Source organism: Dicentrarchus labrax, unplaced genomic scaffold, assembly GCF_905237075.1.
Source record: "Dicentrarchus labrax unplaced genomic scaffold, dlabrax2021, whole genome shotgun sequence".
Classification (NCBI taxonomy): domain Eukaryota; kingdom Metazoa; phylum Chordata; class Actinopteri; family Moronidae; genus Dicentrarchus; species Dicentrarchus labrax.
Genome location: NW_026136721.1, coordinates 19,850,938 through 19,863,751, shown reverse-complemented (window position 1 = coordinate 19,863,751; position 12,814 = coordinate 19,850,938).

Sequence of the window (12,814 nt, the reverse complement as noted above, 5' to 3'; positions counted from 1 at the left end):
TCCTCCTCCACATTCAGAGCTTGGGGATATCATGGTCAGTAGAAACAGTGTCAGTTATTCTGATGGCTCCAAAGCACATGAGCATGCAATGATTTCCAACACAAGTACAGCTGTCGTCAGGCCAGGTCTGGTCATTCCCGAGGCACAGAGGTGCATTCTAACAGTGCTTGATTCTGCTTTTTTCTTGACTCAGCCCCAGAAAGGGAATATTTGGAGAGGTTGGGGTCACCTTTTGACGTAGTTCAGAGTTTCAGGGCTTCATCTACTACAACAGAACCCACATCTTACCCTTTATTTCCCATTGGATACAAATAAATCTCTATTCACAGTCATGGTATTTGTGTAATCTCTAGCATCACAATGGGATTTAAGGTACTATGTCTTAAAGGACGGGGTTTAGGAGCTTTGTCCAACAATGTCCAAAGTATGCAGGATTTGTATGTACCCCATACATCCAAGTGCTCAAAGAACCAAAGATAATGGCCTAAACACACTCCCAGTGTTTGATATAACTGGTTAAAATGGGGCTGTGAACCTTTGTTGCAAGGCTCCCCCTTGGGGAGCTGACATGCTCAAGGCTGAAGTCAGCATGGCAGTCATCAACAGAGAAACAACAAGGATCATCATGATGATAATGGATGAATACTGATGGAATTGAATGTGATTACGCTTTATCAAATCTTTGTGTTATCCCCTTTACAAACCCTTACACATAGAGAAACATTACTCTGGCTTTGCTGCCAGGAGCCGCCATCCTGTCTGCACTTGACCTAATTTACGGTTGCCCAGAGGTGTCAGGCCAAATACAAAGGCCAGAACACAAATACAAAGGCCACAACATGAATACAAAAGTCACAACACGAATACAAAAGCCACAACGGAAGTGAACTACAATGGAAGTGAACGGTAACGGATGTTGACAGTGATCGTGTTCTGGCCTTTGTATTTGGCCTGACACCTCTGGGCCACCGTACTAATTAATGATGCACTCATTTTAAGTTTGTATCTCACAGCTCCTTTTACAGTGTGGCCATATGGTGGTGCTAACAGCTCAGAGACAATCTACAATCTGTCTGTATTTATTATGTGTTGTCACCATCAGCAGTGAAATAAGCATTTTGAGTGTGTGTGTGTGTGTGTGTGTGTGTGTGTGTGTGTGTGTGTGTGTGTGTGTGTGTGTGTGTGTGTGTGTGTGTGTGTGTGTGTGGTCCTTTATCTCTTGAATTGTATGATTTGTGTGGTGAGGAGTGACACATTAATAGAGTTTATTCAATACAAATCTATGAAGTGGGGTAAGGGTAATCAGGCTGATAAGAAGGTATTTTTTTAAAAGACACAATCACAGAGAAAATGCTAATTCATACTGTGCAAACAACTGCTGGTATACTCATTTTATGTTTCATCTATAAAAAAGAGTGAAATTGGGCTTCCGGGCAGGCCCATAAAATTTGGATTGGAAGCAATGCAATGAGACATGAAAAAAATGTTCAACTCCCAGTTAAATACAAATTTCAGCCAGTTCTGTAGCATGGATTTTCTTCCTCAGCACCTGCTTTCTCTGAGTTTTTTTTTTCTTTTGTTCTTCAGTTTCGAGTTGCATGTCAGCAGCTAGTCACTAAAGCTGGAGAAGTCTCGAGGCTCACTTACCACATCATCAACTGCAGACACTCGCCATCCAACTACTGTAAAAGGAATGCATTACCAGGGTCATTTGTAAAGGTACATGTCAGTGGATGTATCAGCTTTCATCCCTGCTGCAAAAACAAATGACCTTCAGATCAGTTTTTTGCAAAAAAAGCACAAGACCAAAGCTGTGAAAAACATTTTATGGCACATTTCTACTTTTACACACATCCCACACTATGTATATTCAATTTTACAGTCTATTCACATCCATACCAGCACTGTATATTGCATGCAATATGTGATTCTATGACACCACGATGCAATTACTTATACAGTTATGCACTGTTGTGAAATAACGAAAGATATTTATGTAGAAGATTGACTGGAAATAAAATAAATCTCACCCACTTGTGTGAATTAATCACACTAGAAAAGATTATTTCATCTCGTGTTTTGCTTTGAAGAATTATATCAGCTCTGATGAGGCAAGAGATTAGTGACTTGTCACACGTTGCGTTTGAATTACATGAGGGAATTGACCCGGGTTAAGGTCATTACCAATTAACTCAAGAATTGATGACTTCAAATACAGATATTATAAAGTAATTCTCTCCTCCTCTCCATCAGTCTTTCTCCAGTCCTACGATAACTTTACGAAACCACATGTCTGCATTCTGAAACACATCCATTATATTATTATTATTTACGTACTCGCTTGGTGAATTTGTTTACTTTTTCATGCTGGATAAAAATGTGTATTTTAGTAAAAAATAAAGAATCCCTCCTGATCACAGCCCAGACACACAACATGTTTAATTCATATTGCACATATTTGCCACATAGAAAAAATACTAAATTACTTTCAGTAAGATGAGAAAAATTAATTAAAAACCACTCCATGATCAGTTTTAAATAAATGTAATCCAGTCTAATTCTCCCCGAATATTGCAACAACTCATATCTCCAAAAGCATTTATGTAATTTTCAAAGGAAGTGATTTGCCAAAATTTTCCCCTGACTGTGGCTTTGGACTAATCAGGCAAGCATATATGAAGACCAGAGTCAACACTTTGGCAGACATCGCTGAGGTTAGTTTTCCAGCAGGTCGCGGAACAGTTTTGGGCTTGTGTAAAAATAGTCAACATAGAGGTTTTAACATGAATGACTTCAGTGCTGTTCTCTGTTCTGCTTCAATGAAACATTTAACTTAAGATCTTTTTTCTTCTTCTGTTCTTTTTTCAGGTAGTGGAAAACAGCTCTCGTTAGAGTCACCTCAATATCCCACAGCTTGTTGGAAATGCAGATGACAGAGTGTAAGTTGAGACCTTCGACTGGCTGAAGCATCTGAGTCCCAAGTTCCGAAAGCTCCCACAGATCAAGAGTTATCAGCACTTCAGGTATCTATATTGAAACTTTCACATTGTGTACATATAAAAAATAATTTCATGGACATGATAGTGTTTTATGAGAAAATAGTTAGCCATGTTTAAAATGTCCTGTTATGTGCTTATTCTGTCACAGCTTTGATGCCAAGAGACCAGGTGTGGTGCTTGCAAGAACTCACTGTGATGCACAACCTGTCGAATTCCAGCTACTGCGAGATTCAGCGGTTCTGCCCCCTGTTGACAGTCTTCCTGTCCTGGCCCCACCTGGACTGAACATTGACAGGCAGACCTATCTTTATGAAAAAATCAGGCCTTTCTGTGCTGACGGGGCAAGAGACATCACATGCCCAGCGCCAAGGGTCACAGCACAGAAGAGTCCACAGAAGAGTATGCAGAAGAAGATGCGGATGTGATATCACCAAATAATTGGACTCTCCTTCACACCCTCTCCACAATGTGCTGATCAGCCACAGGAGCTCATTCAGCAACAGACTGATCCATATACACTGCACTTCTAGATTTCAATTTCAATTTAATTTCACTTATAGAGCACCAAAACAATACACGTCTCATGGCGCTTTACAGAGTGTTAAACAGATGTGGTTGTAGATGTGTTGATGTGGTTTATACCTTGGATTATGGCACAAGGGATTGTAACATCTTATCCTGTGTACTAATGAACGATATTCAGGGGCTTTTTGTAATAAAAGCATTTTCATTTCAATAAAGTACCTTCTAATTCTGATCAGTCCACTAAAGTGCTTAAAGAAAATAACACTACATCAACATTAACTACATGATAACTGCTTTTGATAACCATTGTTCAAACCACTACAATAATTTCTGCCCTGCAGGCTAACAGATACCGGATGTCACTGAGTGCAGGGGGTAGGGCTCATCTTAATGAGATGCAAATGAGCACCATTGTGTTGACTAGGGAGGGGGTAAGAATTTCCTGAGGTGAGAATTGCAAAAGTTCTAGGGCTGTTTTCTCCCTAAAGGGTTTTGAGATGTGCATACATTCAAATGGCCACAACTTCTTCAAATGTCATCAGATAAAGCTTAGAAACTACACTTTCAGAATCTGTAAATAACTCAAAATGCCTCTCGGGAGACTTGTTGCTCGTTTTCTCGTGGCTGGTCACATATTTGCTTTTGAGGCAATAATTAGAGGAAGAGTGAACAATGAGGAGAAAATGCATCCAGAACAATTTTCACATGCACTTTTTACTCGTTGATTTTGACAAAAGTTGTGCTCCTCAAATAATATTTGACACCTAATTTGTTTGAAAATATGAAAATCAAAGTTATTTTCAATGAAAATATGAATATAAAATTATAGTATTAAATTCCCATTACACAGCATGCCATATCACATGAAATGTAAAATCAAACACCTGTTCCTGGGCAAAAAAAATTAGCTTACAGCTATGTTAGGTAATGTATTTCAGAAGCATTTGTTTTTGTTGAATTATCTTTACATCCCGACAACAATCAATAAATCTAATGCTCTGGGCAAAAAAACCTGTATCTGTGACTGTTGCAGGGCTGTAATAAGCCCATCCAATCATTTTATTCTGCACAAAGAAAATGACTGACTGTTTAACCTCCTCCCTGTGCACACTCTGCTACATATGACTGGAGTCTTTCAGATAGGCAGACTGTACCTACAACAGCTGGCACTGCTAACAAAGCAAGTAAAGAAAGGCAGAAGTAGAAAAGACTTTTGGTTGGATATTGGATATTTTTAAAAGTCGAGCTGTCTTTTGCTATTTTCTCTAACATTACCTTCCCTAGCTTTAATAGAACCAGATGGATTCTAATATTGATCCTAATCAAGGATCCCATTATTAAAATTGATGCAACACAACTTACATTACATAATAATAATTAAAAAATGCTTATCCAGCATTCCAAAGCAGAGTTATTAAGAACACATTACTCGTTGGTCTCCTCAACTGATACTGACATTGATCTGTTTTTAGCAGCCGGGTTCAGTGGAAGGTGTAAATAATAAAGCACAAAATAATAGTGCATCGATGGAATAAATAATTGCCACTAAAAATCAGCACATGATTAATTCACACAAAAGACCCTCATGTAACCCTCTTTACTTCATGTTTGATCTCTGCTCGGCTTACTGTGCCGTGGTGTAGCAATCCATGAAATATGACTAAAAGCTTTGGTAAAAAAAAGAAGCAAGTTGACATTGTGATATTATTTAAATTTTACACTAACAGCTGCTTTTGTGGATGTGTATGAAGTCAGTATCTGTGTGTGTGCAAACGCATGTGTGTGCGTACTGTATGATGAGATTAAAAATTCATTCTTCAGCTTGGGAACAACAGTTGACAAAACAACCACCTTACAAATTTCATTTAGTCGCTGTTCTGTACTGCCCTTTCAGTGGTATTACACAATCTTGCTCAGCAGATGGAGTTGCTGCTAAGGAACATAATTTGATATAATTGGAAGCACCACAGCAAGCAGCACTACATGGTCTTCGTGGAGAGACAAATATGTATGCAAGCCTTTCTCTGAATCCCTCTGTGCTCCAGGTTTCTGTGAGCGCTTGAGTGTGCATGTTTTGCCCTGTATGTGTGGTTATTTATCATGTCTGTCCAGATGCATCTCCTCCACGTCACAGAGAAAGATTGATTGACTGTGGGACAATGAGGTGGAGCGGTGATAGTCCACCAGATTGTTTAATAAGTTGAACTTTACCATCCAGAGGAAATATTTTCTTGGGCCGTCATACAAGACTTTAATGTTCTGAACAGCATTGCCATGCCTGGGGAGGAGGAACATATAAATAGTCAAAATAATGTTCTTTTGTTTGTTGATTTTGGAAAGCTAAAAAAAAGTGGAAGGAGCAGCTTCAATAACTATAAATAATAAAATAATCCCTGAAGAAATTCAAAGCACCACACAGGATGTCACAGACTTTCAGATTTAATATCTTTGGGGTGTGACAGATGATTCACAGGAGGAAAAGAAAGAGAGCTGTGAACAACTGCAATACAATCATACAACAGCAGGGACATGAATGCTAAATAAGGACCCACAGACACATTTTTCACCACTGTTATTTATTGGAGATGAAAATATTCTTTATCTGAACCATTTTCCAATAACCAAAAGTGTTATAAAAAAATCCTTTAATTTATTTCAGTAACAATCTAAATAAAAGGACATTTTTTTATGTCTATTTTCCCCAAATTGCAATATAAACTTTTATTGTTGTGTTGCATACAATATAGTAATTGGAGGAGTTTTTACAAAGAAGTTACTTTAGAGGTTGAGTTAGAAAAAACAACACAAGATGAAAATGAATTTACAAAGTCAAAAAGCTCCCCAAAACTGAAATAAATGTAGAGCAAAATCCAGTTTGACCACACATTTACTTTTGTTACAATTACTGAAGGCAAAATTTGGACATTTGGCTATGATGGCAGGTAAGACTGTGATAGAGTGTTGGCTGACAGTTCAATGCCCTTGTATGCAAACCATCTGAATTATGTGATTATTACTTGATATTATTCTAAATGCTGTTGGTGCACATAGTATTTGGTTCATGTGATGCACAGAGACGTTGATTCAAGTCGCCATGAGTAGTGTGTGTTGCCTTGTGAGCCGAACTGAAATGAGGTAGAAACTTTTCTTCATAAATGTAGAACAGCATGTAATTCCCAGCATATTAACTGAAAACACCTGTGCAGGTTTTCAGGCTTATTATCCTCCCATAAGAACGCAGCATGTTATAGGGTTAATAATCTCTGGTATTCGTCCCAAATAGTCTTGAAGAGACCAAGGTGGAATGCGAAAAATGATTGTATTGGAAAAGTCGATGCTTGGGCTGATGGTAATGGGGATCCTAATAAAGAAAAGCTGAACCTGCTGCTCTATCAAGCCTAGTACTAGTCCATGCTGCTCCTAGTAGTCGGTGCCTCATTCCAGATGTTTTGGATCTAGATCTTCGTCCTTTAGGAGATTCAGCCTCTCTTTATCTCCATTGTGTGCATGCTGTCCATGTCTCTCTCTCCCTCTGGGTCTGTTTGTTTCCTTGTTCCTCTCTGTGTGAACAGTATGCTTGAGATTTGCTTGTGGCACAGGTCTGTTTGGCAACACCTCAAGTTGCTCGATGTCCTCCCGGTTCCATTCTTCATATATGTTTAATCTAGAACTTTGTCATTCTGATTGTTGTCTCATACCGTAATTTTACAGTTTAATTTTTAATTTAATTTTATGTTATCCTAACTTATTTGTTGTGTTCCGTGTGTAGCACGAAAGGACAATAACTTTTCCATAGAGGCCGTCTTCACTGCTGTTCAAGCAGAAAAAATAAGATGAGGCAAAGGAATCTCCTGAATGCACAATGTTTGCTATCTAGACTATTTCAAAAGGGAAAAAACACAACGCTAAACTAACTTGATCTAATATTTCTTTTGTGAGTGGGCAAGATGCAGGCCTCCTGAATTGGGTGATGTCCCCACATATACTTGCGTATTAACTCACACTTCCACTTACTATTTAAATTTTCGACTCATTTTTGTGTGATTAAGCAGCAGCAGGCTGACCAGATGACCTTATTAAAGTGGCACAATTTGGATTTTTGTGCATTTAAACAGTGTCCAAACAAGGATGCTCTTTGTCCTCACAATTAGACTCTGATTTTGGCAAGTAATGATTGTAAAATGTATTTGCAGGGCTGAACCAAAGCTACAGGACCTAGAGGGATTAAGTCACTGTAATGAAAGAAAAATATTTGTCCCTTACTCTGCAGCCTCCCAAAGCACAGAGTAAGTGGCTGGAGTTCAGAGTCTCACACACAAGAGGACAATGTTCTCCCTTGTTGCACTTTTGAGGCTCAGATGTTTTTTCCGACGTGCATTGTTGAAGCTAAAGTGCAGATGTGTTCTTCATTTTACTTCATTGTGAATATGCTTTTATCCCTTTTACAGAGAATTATTGAAAATATCTTTCATTTAGAGCAACAAATCCATTATCTTATTTTCAGAATAAATGAAACAATTGGAATCTAATCTGGAGTCTAAATGACAATAATAAAGAAATCAATCGTTTTTTAATTGACAAATACATTTTCTTTTACAATGAATGCAATGAAGTGGCATTGGAGAAAAAAAAAGAGAAATATCAGCAAGGACAAGTGTGTGCTCTACAGCCAACAGAAAATGCACTTCAGGGTAGAGTAACTGAAATGACAACTGACTTGACAGAGTGGGTGAAATCCACTGGAATGCTGTCGCACTCTCGGAGGAGGAGGGCTCTGTCCACTCTCTGTTTGTTCAGCAATTCTTCAGGTCCGGCTCGGCACAAGTTCCCACGAAACCAGCTGTAAAGGTCAGCAAAAAAAAAAAAACAAAAAAAAAAACTTGTTATGATGTATAGCTACCTCTGAGCAAAAGAAACTAGACATTCAGACTATTTCCACAATACATCTGAAGAGGTAATTCAAAGTGTTTTAAATTGGTGGCATTAGAATGCCATTCAAAGCAATAAGCCAATAAGCAAGTAAAAATAAAAATTCAGTGATACCTATCAATCAAAGGAGCAGGGTAACAGCAGACATTTTAATTTAGATGTGAAAGTGGCAATGGTATCTAAAGTAAAAGCAGATGTCACCATGAGCATTAATGTCATGGTCAAACTATATTGACACCTGTGAGTGCCAATGTACTGTATTTCATCAAGGTTTTGTCATAATTGCCCATCGTGCACAATAAACCTGTTTGCTCCATGGCCAGCAACAAGCCTTGCAGCCTTTTTTGTCATGTTTCCAAGCAGCTGATAAGTGAGAGTGTTTTTTTTTTTTGTCATGTGCATACAGAGACAGTGTGTATCTAGTGATGACATCACAGACAGACATCCTGATGGGAGGCAGTTGAGTGAATGTCATTTGACAGTTGTCAGTCCCTTTACTATCCTGGAGCAATATCACAGCTTGTAAGGCTGCTAAATACAGTAAAAGCTGACAGATGTGGGTCACTCATCAGCAGTGTCTGTAGTTTTAACAAGACAGAGTCTACAGCCGTGATAGCAGACCTGTGAGGCTGCAGGAAAAGCCAGGGTTGAAACAGCAGTGCTTTGTTCAGCAGGAGTGCAAAGGAGTGTTGATTTATGTGCTTTACTACACACGTGACTTGATTTAGTGTACCAGCTGGGTTTGTTTTTGTGTGACATTCTCACCATCCTTTAAACCACTTCCTTGTGGTATGTGGCACTTGAGAAAGTCTTTTTGTAATTCCTTTGTATCTTTGTGTCCGATTCATTTCTTCTTTATTCCACAATCTTTTACTGATTTAAAATGACCATAGAACGTTTGAATGAATGTCATAAGCCGTCAGTGTTTTACACTGTTCGAGTTACATTTGCTGAAAACCCAGCTGTTTTACGGGCTAAAAGGCTAAATGATTTTAGTCTTTTTTAAGAAATAAAATACATTTTGGGTCACATTTTTAAAGATTTATATCTTCGGTACGAAATTAGTTTGGGTCAGAGTGTCACAGACAAGGTAGAGGGGTCAGTATTGAGAGACTAAAGGTCTTTGCACAACAAGTCGATATTTTTTTACCTCACGTTGTGTCAATTATGTTTACACACCGACTTCAAACCCTTTGGTCATTATTAAAGGTTTTAGAAAAGGTTAGATTTTCTGTCTTTTTTCGCACCAGTCAAAAGAAATAGAGGACGAAGAGGAAGAGCGGCAGTCTGCAGAGAGAGACAGAGAGACAGAGAGACAGAGAGTGGGGGGACAGCTCCGGTGCCAAATCCGAAATGCAGGCAAAGAATTTCAAAGAATTCTAGAAAAAAGTCTAAATTTCCTGGATTACTTACAGCAGGTTATGTTAGGTTATGGTTAACAGTGAGAATATCCAGGCTTGTGTTACACCAGTTTACATTTTGTAATTTGAGGTATAGAACACAATTGTGTTATTTTTGTTAAATGTAATGTAAAATCTTCACAGTTTAACATTAGCAGCAGTCACAATAATAATAGTGTCATGTCAGATAGGTTGTGAACCATTTTTTACATTATTTTGTAAGCAAGCTAATGTTATTTTTATTTTCAATTACTGTAGCTACCAACAGTTGCATGTGGTAGTTACAGGTAGAGCTTTCATTCTCTGCCCAAACCCGATGGTATCCGACCCGGCCCTGCTTGCTGGGGTCATGCCCAAAACTGCTGCCATAAGTCAGGCTCGGCCTGAATGAGATTAAAAAATTAATAAATAAATAAAATATATATACTATATATAATGTAAAAAAAATGCACAATATTATGTGCACAATGTAGTTTTCTTTAGCTTGTTATGAACTATTTAACACCATTATTAACCATTTGGGTTTTAATAATACAAATAACTTTAACTACAAGCTTTTCAGCCATTGACTTTTCCTAATTATGTGTAAATAATGTGTTTTTGCAGCAGGTACTAGAATTTCTGAGCATTTATAACTATGAGCACCACTGCAGTCATATAGACCACAGTTGCCATTATAATCCACACACAGAGTGGAATTCTGAGCAGAGCACACAGCGGAGGGAATGAGACAGGAGTCAAGACTGTAATTGCTATATTAACTACTTTTACTTTGCAAGATTATTGTGAAATTAAGAGAGAGAAAAAAAGACAATGTAACAGGTGGTTTATTTTTATCCACATGAGAAATCCAGTGTTGTTATCAAAGACTGACATAACTGTTATATTGCACAACCACTGCAAAATAGAGAGAAAAAGGTTGAAAAACCACAGACATCAATTCCACTCCAGGTCCCCTGCTGGAGTTTAAATAATGGCTAGGTCTCTAGGTGTTGTTCTGGTGAGCGTGTCTCTGATACAAGATCACAAACTGAGGCAGTCTGGGCTCTGTGTGGCCATCAAAAAGTCAGACAACCTGAACGGCTTTGTCAGAGTCTCCAAACTCCCACCAAGATAGTGCCTGTGTATCTGAGTGCCTGCAAATATCACCATGCTCTAACGCCCAGGACTTTTCTACCAAGAAACAGCACATAAAGAGACCCTAGTATTTTTTTTGGTTTTCTGATACAAATTGTAGAAGTTAAAGGACTATATCAACTTCAGTACTGTAGCATTACTAGGACATAATGTCCTTAGTAGCCAGACATAAATGGCTGAATGTCATCTTGTAACAGTAAGAAAAGCCTTATGTATAAATCAAATCAGTCTATGCTGTATGTCAACACTGTTGACATCAGCGTTCTTTTCTCCCAGGCATGCTAATTTCCTACAGATGTTGATCCAAATGAGTCATTTTCAGCGAATTTACTTGGCGAGGAGTCTGATTTGCCACCAGCCGTGACGCAATTTAAAGTCATTAATTTGGTTTATCAATCTGGACAGGTGTGACACATTATTAATAGTTTATTCAGGCTATAGTTTACAGAATCCATACTCCATACTCTAATTATCTCTCTAAATGAAAATACGTGTGTTTGAGATGTTCGTGTATGTACGTTTTTATGGGCACATCTGTCCCTGCAAGCGTGTGGGTTTACATCTGCTTCTGCATATGTGTGTTTGTTGCTTCTCAGCTCTGCTTCAGTCTTTCTTTGCAACCTGCAAATATTTGAGCCTGTCTCCATCTGAAAAGTTATTGCCATCGGACTACTCGCAGTCAGAAAAATATTATTTATTACACTGAACGTGCAAAAATGAGTGACCTTGATTCCCAAGACCGGCTCCAAGAAATGATAAATAAATGTCTTAAAATGGGACATATCCCTTGAGTTTTTGCAATGATGTGGACTCGACTCGAGTGGAATGCTGAACACACAACCAATTTAAACTTGAATATACCAAAATGACTCATTAGGCAGCACACACATACACAAAAACACATGCATGCACTACCAATTTGTCCTCCCATTATTATAATCAATATCAAAAGAGAGCTCTACAAACATAAATGATCATTTTCACACACACACACACACACACACACACACACACACACACACACACACACACACACACACACACACACCTCTGCCAGGAATGGTGACTCACTCAGTTTCTCATGTGGGAGCTCTAATGAGCCGGTCTTTGAAGAGATGACATCAGATACACCAGGAGCTCGACACACACATCTGAATCACAACGCCAGCACTGGATTTGACTTCATGCTCCAGGGCCTTTGGTCACAGTTACTCAAAGATTGCCATAAATTAATCTTTTTATAAATATATATGTGTGCGAGTGCTTGTGTGCGTGCATTGTGTTTTAATACATTGAATAGGAAATAATGGCTGAACCCCGTGTCCAACTCATAAAGATGGTTTTACAGACAGACAATAGGAAGAGACAGACAGAAAATGGAGTCTGGAAGAAGTGGTATTGAGAACACATACTGAGATATATTCAGTTCAACACTTTAAGACCCAGGGATTTGTTATGGAACATGATTTTTGGTTCCTGACAGCAATCACTATGCAAAGTAGTGTCATGCAGGTGAGAGGGAGCCCATCTAGCACAATGAAGCATTTCTTGCAGTGTGGGATAAGAATGTGAGTTCTTGCCACCTTTTTGGTGGTTTAGGTATTGGATAAGGATGCCTCTCTCTGGAGGTTTCTGGACAAGTTCATAAGAACGAGACCCCAGGGTAGCCATAGAACATGAAGGAGAGATTATACAGTTTATATCATCATGGCTTGAAAATGTCTCTGGATCCCACAGGAGGAGCTGGAGGACGTTGCTGGGAAGAGAGATGTCTCAACTAACTCGGGGGAATGTTAACAATGCATTCAATAGTCAGTGGACTGA